The sequence below is a fragment of the Chlorocebus sabaeus genome, chromosome 20 (assembly GCF_047675955.1).
Source record: "Chlorocebus sabaeus isolate Y175 chromosome 20, mChlSab1.0.hap1, whole genome shotgun sequence".
Classification (NCBI taxonomy): Eukaryota; Metazoa; Chordata; class Mammalia; order Primates; family Cercopithecidae; genus Chlorocebus; species Chlorocebus sabaeus.
Genome location: NC_132923.1, coordinates 120,186,461 through 120,213,042, shown reverse-complemented (window position 1 = coordinate 120,213,042; position 26,582 = coordinate 120,186,461). Strand labels below are relative to the sequence as shown.

Genomic DNA, 26,582 nt, shown 5'->3' with positions numbered 1-26,582 from the left:
AAGTAAGAGACAGGAGATATAGGTCAAGGTTTTAATCTACACACACCAGTGACGCTACGAACCCAAAGGCTCTTATATACCTGGAGAAGCTCCAATGGCCAGCGTGGAGTTATTCGGGGGAAAGAGCATGCTGGTGGCATTGCTGTTAGATTCAGCCTTTTTTCCAGCAGATAGCCTCGCTGTTTGTGTAGATTGAATTACAACATTGAGACTAAACTAACAAAGATCTTAAAAATACTTTAGTGCTGCACAAAGATTGAGAACCCTGGCTATTTCCAAAAGGTTGCCAAGATCAAAGTCTTGTCTCTGTAGAAATCCCGTGATATTCTCGTAGTTAGATGGAACCTTATGGGAAAGCAAGCACCTGAGGGGAGATGGAGACTGGAGCTTCAAACCCAGGAACCATTACAATTGCACCTTCAAACATACGGACAAGCCTGCCAACATTCTTGGGATGGCTAGAACAGCTCGGGAAAACTGTTCAGGAACTATAATTATCAAGAATATTTCAGGAAGGCTGGGTGCGGTGGCTCACATCTTTAATACCAGCACTTTGGAAAGCAAGGGTGGGTGAATTGCTTGAGCTCAGGAGTTTGAGGCCAGCCTGGGCAACAAGGCAAGACCCTGTCTCTACGAAAAAGGCAAAAAAAATAGCTGGAAGTAGTGGCATTCATCTGTGGTCTCAGCTACTCAGGAGGCTGAGGTGGGAGAGTCACGTGAGCCCCAGGTTGTAGGTTGTGGTAAGTCGAGATCATGTCACTGCACTCCAGCCTGGGTGACAGCACAAGAGACCCTGTCTCAAAAAATATATATATTTCAGGAAAGATAAGATGTCCCATTTTAAAGAAGGAGAGCTGTTCAACGGATTTGTACATGTGCTGCAGTAGTAGCCGAGAGTCTGCCATAATCTCTTCACTCTCTCCATTCTGGCCTGCTTTGAGTATACCAGCCTGCACATGCCAGTGGGGGCCAGAGTGACTGAGGTGAGGACAGGAGCAGAGCAAATTACCCAACCCAGCAGGGACCTGTACTTGAGACTTGATCCCAGAACTGTGTTCAGCCTAATCACTTTTTTAAAGTGAATCTTTAGGGCCTGCCTGCAGAGAATGACGTCTGTCGGTTTAGACAGAGGTGGTGAGCATGTAGAATGTAGGAGCTACTGAGAGATTGATGGAGCTTTATTTTTCTTATAAAAGGAGCACTCACTGGCTATATCCAGAGCAGAGGGATCTTCCTGTGCATGAAACAGAAAGGCATTGCTGCTGGGAAGCTGGTGGGAGTCATGGTGGCTGGAATGAGTCAAATATTGTTGTTCATCTAGTGAGTCCTCCAGGACTTCATCCGTTTCTTCTCCTGGACCTCCCTCCTGAGCCTGGTGGAGTAGGCATGATGAGGGATTAAACCAAGGCAGCCTGGAACCACAGCTTCATAGCTAGTTCTGATCTGAAGCTCACGGAAGAGGCACCAAAAACCAAAGGGACCATCATATCAAAGAGGAAGTATACAATCCACTTTTGACTGGGAGTAGAGTGTGCCTAGAGTTAGTATAGAAGTGAGAACAGCAAGTGATCAGTGCATTGACCTCATAACACACAGATACGGCAGTAGACTCAACAACTACTCTAAGATACACTCAGGGTACACAGGACACAGAGACCCATACGGTTGGCTTCAAAATGCTGTGTTCACATTTTATTTAATATTATGTGGAGTGGTCCATTGAATACTGGCTCTTGAGACAACGCAACCTCCCAGGGCTTTAGCAGATTTTAGACCCCTAGATCTAAATACCTGGTATGGTTTCAATGTATTTTTCTTTTTTTTTTTTTTTTTTTTTTTTTTGGAGACAGAGTCTGGCTCTGTAGCCCAAGCTGGAGTGCAGTGGCGTGATCTCAACCTCGGCTCACTGCAAGCTCCACCTCCCGGGTTCACACCATTCTCCTGCCTCAGCCTCCTGAGTAGCTGGGACTACAGGCGCCCGCCACCGTGCCCGGCTAATTTTTTTTGTATTTTTAGTAGAGACAGGGTTTCACCATGGTCTCGATCACCTGACCTCGTGATCCACCCGCCTCGGCCTCCCAAAGTGCTGGGATTACAAGTGTGAGCCACTGCGCTCGGCCAATGTATTTTTCAAGGTAATTTCCTGGCTATAAAATATCTGCCAACATAATTCAGGACAACTGTGCAGAAACCAGATAACGCATCTCACTTTGGTTTTTAAACATACAGGTTTTAAAGATGCAGAAACCAGGGATCCCTGGTTAGTTTACGTTTTGGTAAGACTGTCTACTTAACTAAGTGTGAGAAATTGCTAGGACATAGGAACCAATGCAAGAACTGCAAAGGGAACAGAGAACCATTTTTAAAAGGACACATTGTATAATCAGTCAACAAAAAAGTAACAATCAGCAGTTTCTGATTTTTCTAGATCCGGGACTTTTAACCTCTTGAGCCCTTGACCCTGGAATCTTCTCTAGAATTGGTCAGTCCATCATCAACCCCTTCATCATTCAGAGGTACCTGGGAGCCAGTAGCTTTTGCCTGTCTTCATTTTTCTTACTGTTTTGATTTTCTGCAAACTAAAATTAGAAAGAGCTAGTCAGAAATTAAGCAGGTCCCGGCCGGGCATGGTGGCTCACGTCTGTAATCCCAGCACTTTGGGAGGCTGAGGTAGGCAGATCACAAGGTCAGGAGATCGAGACCACGGTGAAACCCCGTCTCTACTAAAAATACAAAAAATTAGCCGGGCATGGTGGCGGGTGCCTGTAGTCCCAGCTACTCAGGAGGCTGAGGCAGGAGAATGGCTTGAACCCGGGAGGCGGAGCTTGTAGTGAGCTGAAATAATGCCACTGCACTCCAGCCTGGGCGACAGAGCGAGACTCTGTCTCAAAAAACAAAAAACAGGCCGGGCGCGGTGGCTCAAGCCTGTAATCCCAGCACTTTGGGAGGCCGAGACGGGCGGATCACGAGGTCAGGAGATCGAGACCATCCTGGCTAACACGGTGAAACCCCATCTCTACTAAAAATACAAAAAACTAGCCGGGCGAGGTGGCGGGCGCCTGTAGTCCCAGCTACTCCGGAGGCTGAGGCAGGAGAATGGCATAAACCCGGGAGGCGGAGCTTGCAGTGAGCTGAGATCCGGCCACTGCAGTCCAGCCCGGGCTACAGAGCAAGACTCCGTCTCAAAAAAAAAAAAAAAAAAAAAAAAAAAAAAAAAAAAACACACACAAAAAAGAAATCAAGCAGGTCCCATTTCACACATTGCACACATGGGGCCTATATGATCAGGGACATAACACTTTACATGTGTGTTCAGAATGCTCTGCGAGAATTGCTGCAGGAGGCCTCAGGTTGTGTCTTTAGAGAAGTGGTCTGGCAGGCTTGCCTGAGCCCACTGGACAGGGTGTCCCTGATGTGGTGAATCATCACCATGACATCAGCTGCCTGAAGCAGAGCAAAAAGTTGAAAATGTCTTTTGTTCCCCAGCTCAAGGAGTACTTGCCTGCTGCCCTTTGGCCTTCTCCAGTTGTAACCTTCCTTCCTGCCACAGGCTGGTTGCCAGACCATGACTGTGTGTCCCATTGCTGCTCACACACAGAACCTGCTCCAGTCTCGGAGAGGACAAATAGCCCTGTCCTACCTTTACTCCAAAACCAGAGGACGGCCCAGGTGCCTTCAAGTCTGTCCCTGTTGTGCTTCCTCAGATGTTCTTGGAGGTAATTCTTTTTTTTTTTTCTCAGTTTGTTAGTGAGAATTCGGGGTGATTCTATGAAAAATATTCCAGTATAAATCAAGCTTTCCAACACCAGCTTCTACTATATCCAGTGCCTAAACTAACCCCAAAAGATTTGGACAATTTATTGGGACCTGAAAATAAATAAATAAATAAATAAACAAACAAACAAATAAATAAATAACCCTGAAAGAGAAATGCACTCATGAACATTAAGATACTCCTTCAACTGATGTGTACAGCAGCCATGGAATTATGATTTGACCCACTTCACAAATGAGGAAAAGAAATTCGAGAAGGTTCAATCACTTGCACAATGTGAGTAAATACAGTACTAGACTAGAGCGTAGGTGATTCTGATTCTTAGTCCAGGGGTCTTCCCATTCTAACAAGCTGCCTTCTGTCATACTCTTCTTTCTGACCACAAAGATTGAATGGAGCCTTCTGCTTCTGGTCAAGTTGGTGTAATAGGGACTAGATTTGTCCTCTACCTTAAACAACTAAGAAACTGGAAAAAGAATTTTAAACTATAGCTTCAGCATTGGATATAGTGCAGTACAGTACAGTGATCCCTGAGAGAGAGAAAATAAAAGAGGTGAGCCCTATGATTGCTCCAGTTTACTGCCTGAGATTTTCACTTGCAGAGCAGGGAGGGAGGACCCAGGCAGAGCCTGGTAGTAAGTTTGAAGAAGTCAGAGTGGCTAGACATCACAGGACAGACTAGAGAGTAGATTGCTGCACAGACAGAATGCCTTGGATATCTGTCTTCCATCTTCAGCAAAGTACTGATTAGTACGTGTATTTGAGGAAATTAGGCAAAGCAGGGAAGAAAACTTCCCAAAAGGAATAATCTCTGTAGCTGACACAGAGCTTACAACACTTGATGTTTCCATCAGCTAGAGTGAAAATCCCTTTTAGTAAAGGGAGCATTGGTTAGAACAGGGGTCCCCAACCCCCAGCACTGGTCCATGGCCTGTTAGGAATAGGGCCCAACAGCAAGAGGTGAGCAGCCGGAAAGAAAGCATTACAGCCTGAGCTCTGTCTCCTGTCAGATCAGCAATAGCATTAGATTAGCATTGGAGCACAAACTCTATTGTCAACTGTACATGCCAGGGATCGAGGTTGCATGCTCCTTATGAGACTAGTGCCTGATGATCTGAGGTGGAACAGTTTCGTACTGAAACCACCCAACTCCCACCCCTACCAACCCACCCCCACCTCGTCTGTGGAAAAATTGTCTTTCATGCAACCAGTCCCTGGTGCCAAAACTGTTGGAGACCACTGGCCTAGAATCTTCAAAAGACTATTGCTTCCAGTGTAAACTATGGACTTTGTGTGATAATGACATGTCAATGTAAGTTCATTAACTGTAACAAATGTACCATTCTGGAGAGAGATGTGGATAGTCTAGGAGGCTATGCATGTGTGGAGGCAGGGGGTATATGGGAACCTTTTGTACTTCCTGCTCAATTTTGCTGTGAATCTGAAACTACTCTAAAAAATAATGTCTATTTTCTTCAAAGGCATATTGCCTCCACAGTATGAAAAAAATAGCCGTTGACTAATAGCTGCTCTCATCCTGCCTAAAAAAATTAAAAAGCCAGCTTGAAAAGACACAAATGTTTTTAAGTAACTTTGTTGTATACCAAAACAAAGCTAAAAGAATTTTAACACAAAATGCAAAAAATCCAGCACTCAATAAGTTACAATTTGCAATGTCTAACACCAAATCAAATAATGTTAAGAATGCAGAGATAGAAAACTATAATCCATGATGATAAGGGGGAAAAAAAATCAATCTACTTAAACTGACTTAGAAAGGACACATCAGATGAGAATTAAAAAACAATAGAAAGGATACAGATGACAGAGTCTGTAGACAAGGACATTGAAACAAATATAACTATATTCCTTGTATTAAAGCAGCTAGGCCAGGTGCAGTGGCTCATGCTTGGAATCCCAGCACTTTGGGAGTCCAAGGTGGGCAGGTCACCTGAGGCCAGGAGTTCAAGACCAGCCCGGCCAACATGGTGAAACCCTGTCTCTACGAAAAATACAAAAATTAGCTGGGCATGGAGGCACATGCCTGTAATCCCAGCTACTCGGGAGGATCACTTGGGAGATGGGAGGGTCACTTGGGTCTAGGAGTTTGTTGCTGCAGTGAACCAAGATCATGCCACTGCACTCCATTCTGGATGACAAAGTAAGACCCTGTCTCAAAGAATAAAAACAAAATAAATAATAAAAGGATTTTGGTCAATGTCTTAATATACTTCTTGCTGCAAACCAATGTTAAATGTTATACTGGCATCTTTTCCCCCACTGGGGAAGCACGTTAGTTTTGTTTTTTGTTTTTTTGCTGTTGTTGTTGCTTTTAATAGACAGGGTCTACTTCTGCTGCTCAAACTGGAGTGCAATGGCGTGATCACAGGTCACTGCAGCCTCAAACTCCCAGGCTCAAGGGATTCTCCTGCCTCAGCCTCCTGAATAGCCACGACTACAGGCACATGTCACCACACTCAGCTATTGTGTGTGGGTGTGTGTGCATGTGTGTGTGTGTAGATGGGTTCCTACTATGTTGCCCAGGCTGGTCTCAAACTCCTGGGCCCAAGTTATTCTCACACTATGGCCTCCCAAAATATTGGAATTACAGGTGTAAGCCACCACACCTGGCCCATGTTGGCTTTTCACTTAACTTGAGGACAAGTTTGATATTCATAACTCCTAACCCCACTCTCCTTTTCTATGTGTGGGTTGCTTTGTGTTATAATCTCTATATACATATTTTGTGCTTGTCACTTATGATTTTCATTCTAACTCCACAGAGTTTCTTTCCAATCTGTCACAATCACTGAAATAATTTATGTATATCTCTTTAAATACATGTAGGGGCCACCTAATTTGGAATGACTTATAAACTGTTACTCTATGTTTGAAGCAGTTTTTATGGAACACTAATGATTTGCATTGAACCAAAGCCATTTGCCTGAGGATATATTCTTAGACAGAGCATGGTAAAAACCAATGTCATGAGTCTGTGCTGGTTGGTGGTGATCAACAGCATTCCTGTGCAGTGGGGATTAGTGGGATAGAAACTGAGGTTTTAAAGACGGGCTTAGATAGGCAGAAGAGAAGTGATCCCCTGATGTACCTCTTCACTTTCTATGTATCAATTCCTCCCTGGTTTTGTGAGACTGAGATAGGGAGACTCTTATGGAATATCTGTCCCTTCCTTTCAGCTGCCTGACTTTCCTGGGCTCCTGGCTGGCCTACACGTGTGTAACGATGGTCACCTCCACATTCATGACAAATAGAAGGATGGAGAACCAACAAACTGCATATCCTACATGCTAACCTGAAACTAGACTGTGTGATAGTATTAGTTTGTGAGATATATCAGAAACTATATGATTTTAGTCCTTTTAAATTTATTCAGATTTATTTTAAGGGCTAGCATATGGTCTATTCTATAGCACATCCCATGTGTACTTGAGAGGAAGTGTATTCGTTTTTGTTGAGCGGAGTATTCTATAGATGTCTGGTAGGTTATGTTGTTTAAATCTTTTATTTCTTTATTGATCTTCTGCCTAGTTGCTCTATACATTATTGAAAGTTGTGGTATTAAAGTCTCCATCTACTATTGCTAAATTGTCTATTTCTACCTTCAATTCTGTCAGTTTTTGCTTCCTGTGTTTTGAGGCTCTGTTAGATGCATATGTATTTATAATTGTACTCTGTTCCTGATGGATTAACCCTTGTATCATTACAAAACATCCCTCATTGTCTTTGGTAACTTTTTTGTCTTAAAGTCTCTTGTTTATTTTGTCTGGTATTAGGATAGTTGTTACTGAAACACCAGAGGTTTGATTTAAGTCTTGCTGCTCACTGCACAGAAAGACATTCACTGAGCCAACTAGTATTGCCAGGGAAGAAGACTTTCATCAGATACTGCAACTTAGGAGGTGGGAAATCAGTCTGAAATCCATCTTCCTAACCAACAAAAATTCAGGGTTTAGACAGCAGGGAAGAAATGTAACTATATGCAGGAAAACAGGAATTAGGGAGAGGTAAGAAGGAAGAATTGTTCAACAGGAAGCAGGTGGTCACTTAGGCAATTATGATGGGGTGAGGGGTCTGACATCTCATTGTCCAGATGTGGTACTCTGGTAAATTTCAGTTCTTTGATACTATCTGGAAGGCCCCATGGTTGGTTTCCTGAGAAAGGAACTCAGATAACATAAATGTAACTTTCTCAAATTTCAAGACTGAGAGGGTCAATTTCTATGTTTATTCAAAAGAAACCTTAAACATCAGTTCTATGGGACAATTCGATTGGCTTAAAAGTCACATCAGGTTTCTTATGGTTGCTAATTACATAATTATGTTACATTGTATGGCAAAGGGATTTTGCAGATACAATTAAATTAACCTTAAAATGGGGAGATAATCCAGGTTGACTAATCTAATCACATGGGCCTTTAAAGTCTTGGTCTAGAGGTCAGAGGTCAGCAAACTAGGAAGTCAGAGAGATCCAAAACATGTTAGTGATTCAATGAGGAAGAAACTCTTCATTGCTGACTTTGAAGATGGTGAGAGTCACAAATAAATAAATTCCTCAGTCCAACAACTTCATAATTAGTGCTACCTGCAATTATGAGCTAACAATATTTTTAAGTGCATTTACAATATGTGGTGAACAGATTCACATTGTCTCTGCCTAGTCTTCTCTTTTGCTTTGTCCCTGCATGCTACTATGTCTGTCTAGGTGCGGGGACACAAACGCCAGGCCTTTGTGCAGCCTTCTCTCCTCTCCTGGAATGCTGTGGCTCTCTAGAGCCAGACAGCACTGCTGAAGGTGGCTGAGTACAGGCAACTGATGGTGTTAGAAGCCACAGGCCTTTGATTAATCCAGGCTCTAACCTTCACCCACCTCAAAGTCCTAAGAGTCCTCCTTATAGCTTCCTATCAGATTCATACAGATTATTACCCACAAACCTTGCTCTTCCTTGGACCCCTAAGGCCAGGGCTTCTAATATCTTCATCACTTTTGAGGTATCTAGTAACTCTTCTTTCTGGAGTTTCAGTTACTTCATCCCCACTGCCCAGTGAAAAGTTACCAGATGACCAGTCCAAAGCCTCATACACACATCATGGCTAAACAGTGACTGGATGATACTTTGTCTAGATCAGCCATGGGTATTGTCAAATGTGACAAGGTGATCAAATCCAACAGAAAATTCCAAATTATGGGGACAGGGCCTCTGAATTGGATAAATCCCTGCAGAAAAATAAATAAACAAACAAATAAATAAATAAATAAAAATTTTAAAAAGGGAGAGCAGGGGGAAAAAAATGCAGCCATGAAGAAAATAAAGGTTTTGGCCGGGTGTGGTGGCTCATGCCTGTAATCCCAGCACTTGGGGAGGCCAAGGCGGGTGGATCACGAGGTCAGGACATCGGGACCATCCTGGCTAACACGGTGAAACCCCGTCTCTAGTAAAAATATTAAAAAATTAGCTGGACATGGTGGCGGGTGCCTGTAGTTCCAGCTAGTCAGGAGGCTGAGGTAGGAGAATAGCGTGAACCCAGAAGATGGAGCGTGCAGTGAGCCCAAATCGTGCCACTGCACTCTAGCCTGGGCGACAGTGTGAGGTTCCATCTAAAAAGAAAAAAAAAAAAAAAGGAAAAAAAGAAAAGAAAGGTTTTGTCTACCTGAGGGGCTTTATTTATATAACAAGGCCACATTTGCTAGCCAAACCAAACTAAAAGAGCAATGGTTGTCACCTCATACCCCAGACTGCAGTTCAGTAGCTAAGGTTCTGTCCCTTTTGCCACCATGACAACCTGGGTTCGCTTCCTAAATCAATTTCTTTCCAGTTTGATATTTGTGTTACTTTTGAACGTTTTTTCCAGGAAGTTTTTTTTAGCAGGATCTTTGTTGGCTTTCACCCCAGCTGTTACAGACCAGCTTGACTGAATTCAAAATCCAGACGGTCAGATGGTATCCTGGGAAGATGGTGGAATGAGAAGCACCTGGAATCTAGACAACAACTGTATGGGCAGGATCTGTCTGATGTAAATATTTCTGAACTCTGGAGCCTACTGAAGGCTTGCAACTTCCAGAGGAAGGCCTAGATGGTACATTGTAGATAATTTCAGTCAATTTCAGCCCTTAGCACAATAGCAGCTACCCAACACTACTTCCAACGCAGTCAGCTTGTGTTCCTACAGTAAGCTGCACACATCTTTCAGGATCCAGAATGGGCAAAAAGGATGCTGTCTCCAAATATTGGGGGTCTGGGCCAGATGCAGTGGCTCATGCCTGTAATCCTAGCACTATGGGAGACTGAGGTGAGTGAATTACCTGAGGTCAGGAGTTCAAGACCAGCCTGACCAACATGGTAAAACTCTTGTCTCTACTAAAATTAGCCAGGTGTGGTGGCAGGCACCTATAATCCCAGCTACTCAGGAGGCTGGGGCACAAGAGTCACTTGACCCAGGAGGCAGAGGCTGCAGTGAGCTGAGATCACACCACTGCACTCCAGCCTGGGTGACAGAGCAAGACTCCATCTCAAAACACACACACACACAGACACAGACACACACACACACACACACACACACATTGGGGCTCTGTTCTCTAATGGCTGATTGCAGCACAGAGACAAAGAGGCTGGCAGCTACTGTTGTACCTCCCCCCATTGTAGCAAGCTCCTCACCCTAAGCTGAAGCAATTTCCAGAAAGTTTAAAGGGACGGTACCCTTTTTTCACCCTCCCTCAATTTTTCTCTTTTTCCCCTTTTGGGAGCCAGACATTAAAGGATAAAATATTCAAGACTAATTGCATATATAGGTAAAATTAGGTTGTGACCACACACCCAGGGAAAGGTTCAGGCTCAGAAAACATCTGTGAAAACCGTAAGTTTATACCTCAGGGCTGATCCTTGGCATACACACAACCTACAATAATCAAAAAACAAAACAATAACGAAAAAACAGAAAACCCTGAGGAAGGAGGAGAATCTAGTTTCTAGAGTTAACCACACTAGTCGATTCAAATGTCCAGTTTTCAACAACAACAACAACAATAAAAATAAATAAAAATAGGCCGGGTGCGGTGGCTCAAGCCTGTAATCCCAGCACTTTGGGAGGCCGAGACAGGTGGATCACGAGGTCAGGAGATTGAGACCATCCTGGCTAACACGGTAAAACCCTGTCTCTACTGAAAAAACACAAAAAACCCAGCTGGGTGAGGTGGTGGGCGCCTGTAGTCTCAGCTACTCTAGACTTACCCAGACTTGCATTGTGGAATTTCTAAAGAAGAAGGAGAGAAGGGCAAGAGAGAATATTTGAAGAAATAATAGCTGAAAACTCCCCAAATTTGATGAAACACATGAAAACAGACACAGTAACCTAACAAACTCCAAGTAAGATAAACTGAAAGAGACCTACACCAAAACACATTATAATCAAACTTTCAAACATCAAAGACAGAGAATCTTTAAATCGGTAAGAGAAAAGCAACTGGTCACATGCAAGAAATCTTTAATAAGATTATAAACAGATTTCTCATCAGAAACTTTGGAAGCTGGAAGGACGGGAAATCAGAAGCTGCCAATGGCCAGGAGTGGTGGCTCATGTCTATAATCCCAACACTGGGAGGCCGAGGCAGGCAGATCACTTGAGGTCAGGAGCTCAAGACCAGCCTGGCCAACATGGCAAAACCCTGTCTCTACTAAAAATACAAAAATTAGCCAGGCATGGTGGTGGGTGACTGTAATCCCAGCTACTTGAGGGACAGAGGTGAGAGAATCACTTGAACCTGGGAGGCGGGGGTTGCAGTGAGCCAAGATCACGCCACTGCACTCCAGCCTGGGTGACAGAGTGAGACTCCGTCTTCATAAACAAACAAACAAACAAACAAATGAACAAACAAAAGCTGCCCATGAAAGGGAAGAGGATCAATAAATGGGTATTCCAAAAAAGTCAAAAGTCACACAAATAGCAAGCCAAAATAAACTGGTTCCCTGACTGGAAATTGAACAGGCTATGGCAGCAAAAGCACAGAACTTTAAGGACTGAACTGCAAGGTGAGCAGACTTTGTTGTGAATTCTGGAAGGGATCCAGAGCAAGCAGTTTGAGCTGATGAAGAATTTTAACTTTGTTTTGGGTCATATTTTGCTCTTTAATTTAGTCAAGAGAATTTTTTCCCTACACAACACAGATAATATTGTCAAGACAATTTTTAAGGGTAGCCATGACACTAGTATGTGCCTTTCTTTTAATTTGATCTTCCTATCAACTGTTTAAAATAAGAGATCTCTAAAATCTTTTTTTTTTTTAATTCAGGTGTCTAATTTAAGGGATCCATCTTCAGGCCATTGGCAATTAGAATTTCCAATGGTGTAATTATTCCAACAGCAGTTCAACCAAATAGCCTCTTTGTGGAAAGTGCAGGATGTCATTTTCCAGGTTAACCTTCCGGGAAGGGCAAAGAAGAGGCAATTCCAAAGATTCCCCTGCAAGAAAAAAGTTCAATGCAAGGAGTAGGCGACAGATGGTTAAGGATGATGTCTGCCTCCAGTAACCCACAAATTTGTGGGGGCTTCCTGTCACAGACCTGTCAATCTATGATACCAGGTAGTCCCTCTTGTGACTGAGCTTTCCTAGGACTAACCAGGTAACAAGAGTTGAGATGACAAAAGCCTCAAAGGGATGGGACTTCTTAAGACAAACCCCAAGAGCTTGACATAGTCAGGACAAAAAGTGTGCTTGGGTTCCCAGCCATTTTCAGACAGGCCACCTAGTATGACCTGAAAATGACTACCTCTTACCAGATAGCAGAAACCAAGAGGAAGTGCTCCCACTTGGTCACAAGTCAAGCTCTCAAGGACATAAAATAAGATGAGAAGGAACCTCAACCAGTACCCCCTTTTATGACAGAATAACACATAGAGACAAAGACAGAAGAACAGACAATTTCTGGGAAGAAAAGGATTAAACAACATGAATTGGTACCACAAAGTACCAAAAAGCACACCAGAGTCACTACACCCAAGACTAGTCACACAAATTCTTTTCTCCAATTAAGCAAGATTTTGGAGAGGGAAAAGAAAGAAACAGTGAGTTTTACTGTCCACTTGATCAGATTCCACACAGAGGAGGAGGCCGGGAGCCCAGCTGGTAAAAAGAAATTCTTACCTTAATGACAGCTGATCAGATCCTGGATTATTCACTGCAGATTCCAGAAGAGCAGAGCTTTCGTATCCTGCTTACATCTCCAAAACTGTAGGGACCAATGGAAACCCTCCCTCTTAACCCTCTGAAGTTTCACTCAAAAATCAAGTCACAAAAGCAGATTAATTGGAGAAATGGCATAAAATGTACTAACATGTACATGGGGAGAGCCACAGTGATTACCCTACCCTACCCACAATGGGATGCAGAAGCTTATCTACCATCTCGAGGTAACAGAATGAATGAGGGCTCAAAGTATGGCCAAAACCAGGTACGATCAGAGTTAGAGGTATATCCATGTATTGTGGGCAAGACAGGTTATGGGAGGGAGAGAAGAGGAGGCTTGGCTAGCAAAGATGGTCTTAATATGTAAATGAAACCTTACCGGTAGCAGCTGTCAGAGAGGATAAACCCTCAAAATTTCGTTGAGACGTTTACAGCTGTCAGACTCTCAGTTAATCTTCCCTAGATCTGGGCAAGGAAAGACGTGGCTGTGTCAATGCAGATTCCCTACAGATGCAAATCTCCCCACCAAAAGACAACTCTGCAGGGCTACTTCTGCAGCTGGCTTTCTGAACAAACATCTCGAAATACGTCAAAGAAACGTATTTTGGGGTAAAATATTTTTAATTCCTTCACATCTACAGCCTGATGCACCTGCCGTTTCAACGCACCATTGTTGGTGGCAACTCCATTCTTCCCTACACTCAAGTCAGAAAAACAGATTCTCCTTGAGGTTAGTCTTTTTCTCACAGCACACATCCAATGAGTCAGAAAAATTATGTTTCCTGTTTGGTTAATTACAGACTTTGATCTGCCCAATCTTTCTCTTTCTTGGTCTCTGAATTTTGGCAAAAGAGTCGCCTGATACAGGCGGGATCGATTCGACTGAGGATTCTCAAAACCGTCAGACATTTCAGAGCCTTAATCTCGGGGTCGGGGTTTGGGCCGCCCTTGAACATTTTTGGGGGGCCTACCTGTCAAAATCAGCCTGGCCAGGCCTGTCTTCAAGGCCCAGGGGCAGGGCCAGGTCCTCCCGACCCTTCTTGAAGCTTCTCCCGCCGGGTGGGCAGCCACCCTCCCCTTCCCTCTGACCTGCAGAGAAGCTTCAGGGGGCATTTATTCAATTTGTTAGGAGCCCACCAGGCGCAGGTGCGCGGTGACTCTGTGGTTCCCACCACACCCGCTGCCCTCCTTAGTCCTCTCGCTGTCTCAAGCGGGCAGTAATGTTCTGGGTGAGCCTGGGCTCCGAAGACACCCAGTCAGGGAGGGACCGGTAGGGAAGGGCACCGACCCCTTAGGCCCTTCGCAGTAGGGATCCGAAAAACGTCTTGAAGAAGTAGAAAGGGACAGTTGGAAGTAGATCAAAGGGAAAGAAGGAAATCCTAGGAGATTTCCTATCTGAAGGCAGCATGAAGAGAAAGTCCGCCTCCGCTGGAGCGCCTCCTCACGACGCAGGTGAACCGAGTTCCGGTCTCCATTGGAGACCAAATCAGTTGACTTTGGCTTGACTCCTAGTGAAGAAGCCACCTTTGTCCTCCCCTGTTTAGCTCTTGATCCTGAAGCACTTGATTGTCTGTCCCGCGCTTTCGATGCATTTCAGGGATGCAGCTGGGAAATTTGTTTTTAATGCACTTACTTGAACAGGAAGACTATTTTCAAATATTTTTGCAAAGAAAAACGTTTCCTTTTGCACTGAAGACATTCAGATGTGAGGAAAATCACTAGGCTGGGGAAAGCAAACGCTGTTGAGAATGTCTCACAAACACGAATTACTGGTCAGCAGGGAGGTTTGACCCTCAGGTTGGGCACATTTTAAGTGCACTGTTGGAACTTGAGATGAATCTAGGACATTCATGATTATTATTTTTAGTTTTTTAGTAAAATTTAATATTTTAAATTTAAATACACATTCTGAAAATTGTGTAAGCAACACAAGACACCGGCTTTATGCCATATTTACGAACATAGGAAAGAAAGATGATATTTTAAATGACAATGCTTCCGCTGGGCGCAGTGGCTCACGCCTGGCGGATGATGAGGTCCGATCGAGACCATCCTGGCTAACACAGTGAAACCCCGTCTCTACTAAAATGCAAAAAAATTAGCTGGGCATAGTGGTGGGCTCCTGTAGTCCCAGCTACTCGAGAGGCTGAGGCAGGAGAATGGCGTGAACCCGGGAGGCAGAGCTTGCAGTGAGCCGAATCGCGCCATTGCACTCTAGCCTGGGCAACTGAGCGAGACGCCGTCTCAAAAAAATTTTTTTTTTTCTGACGTAATAAGTAAAAGTAATAATAATGAATCACAAAGCTTATAGTGCATAAAGTAAAAATACGTAACGCTAGGATAAAGGCCAGAAAGGGAGGTATAATGACACTTGAAAGCAGATTATGATAAATTAAAGATGTATCCCAGAAACCCTAAAGCAGCCTCTGAAATAAGAAAAGGGTTATACCTAATAAAGCAACAAAGGAAAGAAAATGGAATGAAAAAATTCTATGTAAACACTATGCTGGAACAACTACTCTCCAGGCCTCCACACCACTGGCCAATGAGAAGTGTACTTGTAGAATGATGCTTGCAGCATTATTTGTAATCATAAAACAATAGGACCAAGGTAATTTTAAAGATATATGAAAAGGGTTTTATTTATTTAACAAACAGATAATTGAACAAACAGCAGAAGCAAGTCCTTTGCCAAAAGAACACAGAGGGTCATGATGATGCTACTCCTCCAGGGATTTCAGGGATCCCAGACGCCTAGTTTTCTGCCTAGTTCTTCTGGAAGATGTTATTCTCGGGGAGCAATAGGTCCTCGAGTTTGGGACTCTTTCAGGTTCTCTCTCCATTTCCCGATTCTGCTACAATAAACAAACAAACAAAAGCAATTTTCACTTCCAGAAGACCCCGCCGGTGCCTCTTTCAGGAGGTCTGGATATCTGGTCCACCGCTCCCCAGCTTCTTTCCCAGCTTTTGCTTTTCCCTTCCCCTGCGCTAGCCCTGCTGCCCCACGGCCCGACCACCGCCCAGCTGAGCCCCCGCGGTTCCACCGCGAAGAAGATGCGCCGGAGGCCCTGCCAGTTGCCCGCCCTGCGGGGTGCCCAGAAATCAACGCTTTGTAAAAAGAACGTCCCCATGGAAAAAATCTCTTGATTTCCACTCTCAGGGTTCTTCAAAGGACTAAAAGCTAAAGGCGACGATGAATTCATCGACAAGTCCTAGTCGTGCCAGACCTTGCTCCCCACGAGGGGACCCACAAGCGACCCTCACCACCACCTCTGCCCTGGTGGAGCCCCCGTGCGGAACACAGGATCCGAAGATGGCAGCGGAAGCTCCTCAGCAGCCCCGAAAGCGACTGGCCAGGGTGGGAACAGGCTCCTTCACTGGGTGAAGGCGGCGCAAAGAACGGGAAGAACCATCCCGGGAGCCCACCGGGCGTTCACCTTCCCTTGAGACCACAGGCGGCTCGGGCTGGGTCGCCCACCGGGGAGTTTCCGGAAGCTCCTGAAGCAGGCGAGGGGCGGGACGTGCGAAGGCCATTCGGCTGTTCCTCCGGCTCCAGAATCTCCCATCGCGCAGGTGTCAAACGCGACCAGCGCGACTCAAGCTCTCATCTCTCTGGTTTTCCAACGCCTTGCTCAGTCGTCCTGCCGGGCTGGCCCAGAGAATGTACGGAAAGGAGCAAGTTTAGTGAGTGGCCCTTCCTGCATCGCCCAGGAAAGCTGGGAACGGTTGTCTCTGTGGCGCAATCGGTTATCGCGTTCGGCTGTTAACCGAAAGGTTGGTGGTTCGAGCCCACCCAGGGACGACTCTTGGAACTTTTAAAGCATTCACGCATTGTCAATCACTAGATAAATGGAGAGGATTTTATCTTTCCGGAGTCCCAAGACACTGATTTATGACTGATCCATGTCAAGGCCCAGCCCACCTCCCCTACCAGATTCTTAACCGGGTGTCTCTTGAAATACCGGGTTGACACCGGTATAACTCAGGAATCCTGAAACAGAGACCTAGGAACCCATTTCTGGTGTGATAAAATTCTAATTCAGTCTGTTATATGCTTAAACGAGTAATTTACATGCCTCCATTTTTTCATATTTTAGTAGTAGGAGTCCAGTATTACCTCCAGGACATGCCTGGATTTCCTGATTGCTCTATCAATAACGTGACCAGTGGAATCATTCATCATGACAGGGATCCTCTCCATTATTTTGAAAACAGTATTTTTCCTCAGTTTGTGCAGGATTTATTTAACCCTTTTCAAAATGTTTTTGTTAGCCAGGCATGGTGGCACGCACCTGTAGTCCCAGCTACTCGGGGGGCTGAGGCAGGAGAATCATTTGAACTCGGGAGGTGAAGGCTGCAGTGAGCTGAGATCGCACCACTACACTCCAGTCTGGAGTGGACTCCAGAGCGAGATTCCATCTCAAAAAAAAAAAAAAAAAAAAAAAATGTTTTTGAGATGAGGTTGGTTTCATGGTTTTAGGATTACAAAGAACGCTGCAGTCACCATTCTTGTACACATATCTTGTGTCATTGTGGAAATGTCTACACCACAGATCTTTCTATAGTGTAGAGAGCTGGGTGCGCCATTGCTACATTATAGTGCTTACAATGCTTCTAATTTGAGTCCATTCTGCAAATGCATCTTTCAGGGTAGCAGCACCAAATCATATCCCAATATGAATATTTATAAGAGGAACAATGTGCAGATGTGCAGTTGAGCTTCGTGCCTCTCCGTGGGGCCCATGTTCATAAAATGGTGGCATTAGCAATCATCTGAGAGTGGAGTTTGTGGCTCTCTGACGTCAAAAGCTGAAGCAGAGGACATGAAAACCCTCACTGTACATCTCTGTAGTCTAGCCAGAATCATTCCTAGGTCGACAGTCTCTTAGGAGGGAATGCTGCTTGCTTGTTTTGTCAAAACCACGAAGGGAGGGAAAGCATCAGGCTGTTGGTTGATAACAGTAGTGAAGCAAGTCTTTTCAAAGGCTTGGTTTGTTTACCCTTAGGAAAAACATCCTAATTCTTACCAGATGGTGCCGTGCATTTCCAGGCTCTTGGTGTCCCAAAGAAAGAACTGTACGTGACACACATAAAGCAGCAAAGCAAAGCAAAAATTTATTAAGCACAGTAACCCTCTCAGAGTAGGGAGAGTGGGCTGGCTTCTGGGAGATGAGATCCGTATGAGTTTGGTGTACTCTGGGTCTTTTTATATGTGGTTGTTTTTCTTCTCTTCACAGGGATGCCCAATCGTAGGCCAGTGTTTGTCTTTTGATTGATAGGTGGGTTGCTTAGTTACTTTGGCCCTTGTGTGCTTGCAGGTTGCCTCCATCCCATACTTTTAAGTACATGCATGAGATGCAGTCCATATGCATGAGTTGTAATGAGCTGATTATCATATGGAGTCATGTTAAGGATACTTTTTTCTCAATGCCTAACTCTCAGGAGCTGCCCCTTTACTGGTTTGGAATTTGCTGGCCATGGGGTCCTTGCTTGCTGTTTTTTTTCTGGTTGGTTTGTTTGTTGAGACAGAGTCTTTCCCTGTTGCCCAGTCTGGAGTGCAGTGGCGCAACCTCAGCTCACTGCAACCTCTGCCTCCGAGGTTCAAGCGATGCTCCTTGAACCCCAAGTAGTTGGGAGTACAGGAGTGCTCCACCATGTCCAACTAATTTTTTGTATTTTTGGTAGAGATGGGGTTTTGCCATGTTTTCCAGTCTGGTCTCAAACTCTTGACCTCAGGTGATCTGCCTGCCTTGGCCTCTCAAAGTGCTAGGATTACGGGCTTGAGCCACCGAGCCCGGGCTTGCTTGCTTTCTTTAATCTTACTTTTTGTTTTGGCTGCTCAACTTCTGCCTTTTATCCTGCTTCTTGCTCTCCCACCCCATCACCTTGCTTCTGTTTCTGCTTTTACTCATTCTGCCTTTTATACAACTTCCAATTCCCTCTGCTGTTCTCCTGCCTCATAATGGCAGTTAGTGAGGGAGGGGTGTTAAGGGGGCATGTGCGACCTCCTAGCCTGCCACAGCTAGAAACAGCTTTCAAGGATTCTCTGCAGTCCTGTCAGCCAAGAGAGTCCGTTCAGTTGGTTGTAGGGCCTAGGGCTTATTTTTATTTCTCAATCCTGATAAGGTAAGGCTAGATTAATGCAGATTCTCTGCAGGTGTAAATTTCCCCTACAAAAGACAGTTTTGCAGAGTTACTTCTGTTTGCTGGCTCTCTGACAGCCATCTTAAAATATGCCAAAGAAATACATTCTGGGGTAAAATATTTTGATTTCCTTCATTTATCTACAGCTTCACCATGCTGACAGCCTCCAGTCCAAGCGTACCTGAAGCCTTTCTTTTTAAAAAGCTTTCCCACCCTCCTGACTGCCTTCAAGTCTCTGCCAAAACACAAGTCACAGTGACTGACTCCCTGCTATAGCAAGCTCAGAATAAATATCCTGTGCTTTTTTCCATTTGATTGGTCTTTGTTTATTTGCAGAAGCTTCAGTGTAGAGTTGACAAGGACTCCATCTTTCACCACACCTCAGTATTTTCCTCTGAGCCCTTTTCTCTGTTAGTTCTTGGCCTGCCAAGTCCAGTTTTAGAAAAGAATACTGTTGAGTCTAGTTTAGCAAGAGTCCTCCCAACCACTTTTGATAGCTAATCAAGTTCCTCTTAGTAATTTTCCATCCACTGACTTTCTTATCTTGCCAGTTGGCTATAATCTTCAACTCCTCCTGCTGTATTTGAGGTTGAGCTCAGTTATCTGGTGATCTATCTTGCCTATTGTAGCACATACAATAAAATCTGTCTCATGTTTTTAACAAGTGTCCAGTGCAGTCCCTCAAAAACTACCTTTGCAAAATTATGACAATAAGAGAAAGCTGACATGGCTGGCCCCATCTTGGTTCTAGCCTCACAGGCTAGCTGGCTGTGCTCATTCCTGTGCAATGTCTCCCAAGCTATCTTTGGGGAAAATTGAGTTTATAGTTTAAATCAGCAGTCCCCAACCCCCAGGGCCACAGGACAGCTACTGGTCCATGGCCTGTTAGGAACCCAGCTGAACAGCAGGAGGTGAGCTGCAGGCCTTCAGGCATTACCACCTGAGCTCCGCCTCTTGTCAGGTCAGGATCAGCATTAGATGCTCATCAGAGCTCGGACCCTATTGGGAACTGCGCATGTGAGGGATCCAGATTGCGCACTCCTTATGAGACTGTGACTAATGCCTGATGACCTGAGGTGGGACAGTTTCATCTGGAAACCATCCACCACCCCCTTCCATGAAAAAACTGTCTTCTGTGAAACAGTCCCTGGTGCCAAAAAGGTTGGGGACAGCCAGAAAGATTGGTTTAAAGGATAACCTTCCCCAAAACTAAATTACCCCTGTAAAACTCATGAAAGGCCACGAAGTTAGAAGGATGAAAGAGGCCTGAATTCTACTAAGATGTATGCCTCGTTAAATAATTACCAGCCATTATTCCAGAAGTCGCGAGATTTGTAGCTTCCCCAATAACTGCTGTGAAGAACATCACGATTGTAGAACCTAAGATTGGCCTCTTGAGATGTCTTTTCAGGCTTTTGCATTTCTGACTACTGGATGGCACCATTTGGCCCGAAAATCAACCAGTCCCTTAGCCCCCACCCAGAAGCTGACTCGATGCAGGAGGGCCATTTTCCACGTCCCTGTGATTTCATCCCCAATAATCCGCACTGCCCAAGCCCCAGCCCCCTCCCCACCAAACTATCTGAAACACCCATTACCTCCAAGCCTTCAGTGAGATTGATTTGGGTAACAACTCTGTCTCCCACATGTCGTGGCTGGCCTGTGTCAATGAAACTCTTTACTGCAATGCCATGGTCTCCATGAATTGATTTTGTGTGTACTTTAGGCAGGAAGAACCCATCAGGCGGTTACATCTGCAGGATGGTGCCAGTTCTTTCCACAAAGGCTGGTCAGATACCCAGAAAGTATTTCTCCACTACTGCCTGGACAATGTGTCTCCCTGTCAATCTCCAGGGAACGGGGCCTAGATCAAGTATTTAGTATTCAGCAGATACTACACTGTCACCTAATTCCTCATTTTCAATATTTTGCCATGCCTTCCAGTGGCCTAACTGGTCACCATGCCACAGAATCTTTACTTTATGATCTCCAAGGAAACTCTCCACTCGATATTTTGTGATTTGAGCAACAGAATAGAATCTCATACTGGTGGGCTGGGAGAGGTTCTCGGACACTGGTGGGATCTCGCCCCCAGCTGTGGTGTCCAGGCTCTTGACACCACCTCAAAAACGAAGTCAAGGATGAGTCAGCAAATAGTGAAAGAAGTGATTTACTGCAAAGCAAAAAGTACACACTCAAGAAAGGGGAGCTCGGGCATCTCCAAGACAGAACAACGGGTTCTGGGGTTTCATCTTGATGGGTTTATTCAACCAAGGAATGGAATATTCATGAAAATTCCCAAGTAAAGGTGGAGATTTCTCAGAACTATGGTGCCATCCATTTTTACATCAAATATTGGTCCCAGAACTGTCATGGCACTGGTGAGTGTGTGATTTAGTATGTTAATGAGCATCTAATGAGGGCCTAGGTAAAACCTACATCTAATCCAGCACCACATTGGGTCCAGTCTTAGCCAGCTTGGTCCACACCCTGGTTTTTCAGCGTCTTATCAGCCCATAGCCTCAAGTCATCTAAATCTACTGCCTAAAATTTGTTATCCTGTGACCACCCTATATTATTCCTGTCTCAAATCTACTTCTAAATATTCAAATGGTGTTTGACTTGAGCAGCTCAACTTTGCTTACTTCACAGTGTTTCCTGCATAATATATAAGAAAAGATGATCCAGACATTTGTTAAACATCTCAAATAAGATGTATCCCGGGTATTTGGGTCAAATTTGGATTATTTTGGTTTTGTCTTTGCAGAATATAAAAAACTAACATAAGGTAAGGACTGAGGTCTGGAGATGGCTGCGCAAGAGATGACAAAGTCCAACACCACGCTTGAGAGTGTCCAACCATCTCTTCTGGGGCAGCATATCTTTCTACAATACTGAATTTGGAAAACAAGCAACAAGATTCAGGAAACTGGACAACTGTCTTTATAACATTATCAGTGATAAAACCAGTAAGGAAGGCTGGTTTGCAGTCATCCGACCTGCCTCTTTACTTTCATAAATATGGTTTCTCTCTGATACTAAACGGCTTCCAATTTCAAGCGGAACGCTACATCACAAGGATAAAGATGTGAAGAGAACCGGTTTCTTTTGTAATCCTAAACGTTCCGCACAGGACTTTTTGCGAATTAAAAGCCATTATTTGAAGAAGGCTGCCCAGGATCCATCTGGCAGCGGAAAGTTTGCTCCCCAACACAGGCTAAGGACCCGCTTCTTTGGGAGAGAACAGAAGCCGGGGCGGGAGGGAAAAAGGGAGAGACAGACGTCACTTCCCCTTTCCGGCTCTTGCAGTGGATTGGTCGGCTGAGTGACAGAAAGGCAGACGGGGACTGGGAAAGGCACTGTCGGTGACATCACGGGTAGGGCGACTTCTATGTAGATGAGGCAGCGCAGGGGCTGCTGCTTGGCCACCTGCTGCTTCGCCACGAAGGAGTTTCCATGCCGTGGAGCGGGTTGAGGACCGCTGGTCGGACCTGAGAATCCCAGCTGTGTGTCAGGGCTAGAAGGGCTGGGGAGTGCGCGTGGCAAGTGACCGTGAGTGTAAAGGGTGAGGCGTATGAGGCTGTGGCGGGGCGGAGGTGTGGAAACTCATACTTACCTGGCAGGGGAGATACCATGATCACGAAGGTGGTTTTCCCAGGGCGAGGCTTATCCATTGCACTCCGGATGTGCTGACCCCTGCGATTTCCCCAAATGTGGGAAACTCGACTGCATAATTTGTGGTAGTGGGGGACTGCGTTCGCGCTTTCCCCTGGCTTGTTGTGTTTAAAGAGTAGACTGTATAGTAAGGGTTGTTTATTTTCTTGTGCTATTTTGTAGTTTGGGTTGTTTAACAGCGAATGAGTTGGGAATGGGAGATAACATGTTGCTTCTCTGCTAGAGATGACATGAGCGTCAGCGGTTTTAACACAAGCTGACTTAAGAGAGGGCCGCACAGCTCTTTCCTTTCTAAAGACCAGCTTTTCGCAGAGATTGGTCCAAAGTCTCCAGTCTCTGGGGTTCTCATTCTCTGTGTTTTTCTAGCCCCCAGTCACTTTTTACACAGTCTCTGTTTCTAACCGCAGCCCCCACACGCGTTTGTAGGATTTCTGTGCCGTCGGGGAATGTGTTCTCACCTCCTAGAGCCAGGTAGAAACCACGCAGACGGGCGCTGTTCTTTGGGAAGAAAGCAGGGCCTTTGGGGCTCTTCCTGTCCCCGTGGGGTTGTAGACATAACACGCTTACTTTGCGTAGGGGAATGGCTCTGCCGGCGCCCAACTGCCCTAGCGCATATTCATCCAGGCCCGCAGGTCAGAACCGCAGTCTCACCTGTCTTGACCGAAATGCGCTGCGATCCTTCCTGAAGTATAGGCGGGAAGTTTTATGTGGAGCCGGGTCCAGTTTCCTCCTATCTCCTGCCGTTTACCTATCTTGTCTTTCTTCAGACTTTGTTTAAGCGACAGCTTCTTGTTTGAGGTCTCGCTTACACATCCTAGATCCATTGCCAGGCAACTTTCTAGATAGCACCCCGACCCATCCTTCCCACCTCCAAGCAGCCCTTTCCTATTTCTGGTGCCAGTGTCCTCCCCTGTCCTTCTTTCTTCAGGCCCTTGCTTATCACCTTCATGGACAGAAAATACTTAGCCCTCTCTCAACCTGCGGTGTACACCTGACACGGGTCAGTACCCTGGCAAATTCCTTAATACCCCTTCTCAAATTGCACTGTAAATGCATCTCTTTTTAACTCCCAGAAGTATCTGATTGATTTTGTCCCTGCACTACACGAATTCCACTACAGAAGAAAACCCCAGGGCTAGCGATGGCGGTTCTGAGCATTGTGCCGGCCTCTCCCAGGGTATGTTTTCTGACCTCACCTACTTCTGATCAACTGAGGTCAGGAGTTCGAGACCAACCTGACCAACATGGTGAAACTCCGTCTCTACTAAAAATACATTAAAAATAATTTGAAAAAAAAAGAAAAAAAAAAAGAACAGCCGGGCGTGATGGTGTGTGTCTGTACTACTCAGGAGGTTGAAGCAGGAGAATCACTTGAACCTGGGAGGCGGAGGTTGCAGTGAGCCGAGATCGCGCCATTGCACCCCAGCCTGGTGACAGAGCAAGACTCTGTCTAAAAAAAAAAAGGAAAAAAAATTAGTGCATCTGATACACATTATTGGAGACAGTACAATCCTGCATCCAACAGGCACTTGGTGCAGATCTGAACCCACTGAGCTATTGGCTCATGTTCCCCATGTTCTATTAAGTATCATGAGCAGAAATTGAGCTCTTTGGCTTTTACCCACTAAGTATGGCTATAGGACAGGACTCTGTCTCTCACACACACATTATTGCATCATTATTTTTTTACCATCAGTGTGGGTTTTTGGTTTTGAGGTTATGAAATGAATTTCTGGGGACAGTCTCTGATGGGTCGTGTTGACCCTTGTCCCTGTTGACCATGACAGCTAATCTGGTCTGTGAGTCTTTTTTATTGCCTATTTATTTTCCTGAGAATAATGGTATTTCCTGATCCTTGAGACTGCAGCAATGATAAGTTGTTCAGATCTTGTCTTTCCAATGTTTGGTAAAAATATTATGGGTCCAATAGTTGTCAATATCTGCAAGAGTGGCATCTCTATTACAAGAGTGATCTTACTACTCAATGTCCCCCGTCCCACCCAACTTTGTTCCAAAGGAGCTCTTGGCTTGAACAAATTTACTGTATCTAAAAGACATCTTAGTACAGGAAGAAAACTAAATCTGTACCATGTAAGGAGCAGTTTTCTTTGATTGGTATATTCAGGTTTCTAACCAGCTGAAAAATTCAAATACATGTCCTTTAAGGATTAATTTTAAACCACACTACAGAAAGGAGAGAAAAGATTTATATGATCACATATAAGCAATGGAATCGGCACTTTTCACAACTATACAAATCAAATTGAATAATCTCCAGAACATTAAGGAAGTTCAGTCTGTAATGAAAATGAATGAAAAGAAATTATTCACCCACTGTTACATGCCCTAGAAAGAGAATGTCCTGCCTGACTCAAAAGAGTATCACAATATTACTCAGATTTTCAGCAATGAAGGCCCTCCAAGGATCTAATGATGTTCATGTTTTCAGTTTATTTCCTTCACTGATAAACATTGTTAATAGATACCATTGCCTCTCTTTTCACCTTAAGTGATGTTACTTAGCACAATTGGTTTCTTGAGAATACCCCCTAGTTTGGTGGAAGGAATTTTCCTGCTTTATAAATATAGAATATTTTCTCATGAAACAAATTGCCATACTCTTTCGGTGAAGTGAATAGACAGATTAGGTCTCTAAAATGTTAAAGGAGTCACTGCCCCAATTATCCTAGGAACAATAATAATCACTTATATAAAATTAAAATAAGAAAATTAAGCCAGGTATGGTGGCTTATATCTGCAATCCCAGCACTTTAGGAGGCTGAGGAGGGAGGATCAGTTGAGGTTAGGAGTTGGAGACCAGCCTGGGCAACAGAGTGAAACCCCTGTCTCTACAAATTTTTAAGTATTAGCCAAATTTTTAAAGTTGGCAGGGCATGATGATGCTTGACTCTAATCTCAGCTACTAGAGAGACTGAGGCAGGCTGCAGGGAACTATGCTTGTGCCACTGCCCTCCAGCCTGGGTGACAGAGTGAGACTCCCGGCTCAAGCCGGGCATGGTGGCTCACCCCTGTAATCCCAGCACTTTGAGAGGCTGAGGTGGGCGGATCATGAGGTCGGGAGTTCGAGACCAGCCTGGCCTATATGGTGAAACCCTGTCTCTACTAAAAATACAAAATTAGCTGGGCGTGGTCGCACATGCCTGTAATCTCAGGTACTCGGGAGGCTGAGGCAGGAGAATTGCTTGAACCCGGGAGTCGGAGGTTGCAGTGAGCCAAGTCGTGCCACTGCACTCCAGCCTGGGCGACAGAGCGAGACTCCATCTCAAAAAAAAAAAAAAAAAAAGAAAAAGAAAAAGAAAGACAATTAATAATTTGTTGAAAATTGTTTTAGAACAATGCTAGGTTGCATGTCTTGCATCTGTACTCCCAGGAACTCAACAGGTTGAGGCAGAAGGATTGCTTTAGGCCAGCAGGTGGAGACCAGCCTCGGCAATAGGGCAACACCTCGTCTCTAAAAAAATACAAGAGAAGCTGAACCAGGAGGATTGCCTGAGCCCAGAAGTTCCAATTTGGTCAGCTATGATTGCCCTGCTTCACTCTAGTCTGGATAACAGAGCAAGACCCTGTGCCTTATTTTTTATTTTATATATTTTTTACTACTTATGCTTATTTATTTATTTATTTATTCATTTATTTTTGAGACAGCATCTTGCTCTGTAGCCCAGGCTAGAGTGAAGTGGTGCGATCTGAGCTCACTGCAAGCTCCGCCTCCCAGGTTGAAGCTATTTGCCTGCCTCAGCCTCCAGAGTAGCTGGGATTACAGGC

At 44.8% G+C, this 26,582-nt stretch overlaps 1 long non-coding RNA gene and 2 other non-coding genes across 3 annotated transcripts; 2 read left to right on the top strand and 1 right to left on the bottom strand.

Annotated features, from left to right (window-relative positions):
• Positions 1–15,589: 15,589 nt before the first annotated feature.
• LOC140709392 (uncharacterized) lies at positions 15,590–16,794 on the bottom strand. Its single transcript, XR_012089895.1, has 2 exons — positions 16,242–16,794; positions 15,590–15,832 (listed from the first exon to the last, which is right to left on the bottom strand). It is a non-coding gene; the product is annotated as an uncharacterized lncRNA (long non-coding RNA).
• TRNAN-GUU (transfer RNA asparagine (anticodon GUU)) lies at positions 16,706–16,779 on the top strand. The gene has a single exon. It is a non-coding gene; the product is annotated as a tRNA-Asn (tRNA).
• Positions 16,795–22,729: 5,935 nt separating the features above from the next.
• LOC119626362 (U1 spliceosomal RNA) lies at positions 22,730–22,893 on the top strand. The gene has a single exon (XR_005242536.2). It is a non-coding gene; the product is annotated as a U1 spliceosomal RNA (small nuclear RNA).
• The last annotated feature ends 3,689 nt before the right edge of the window (positions 22,894–26,582 follow it).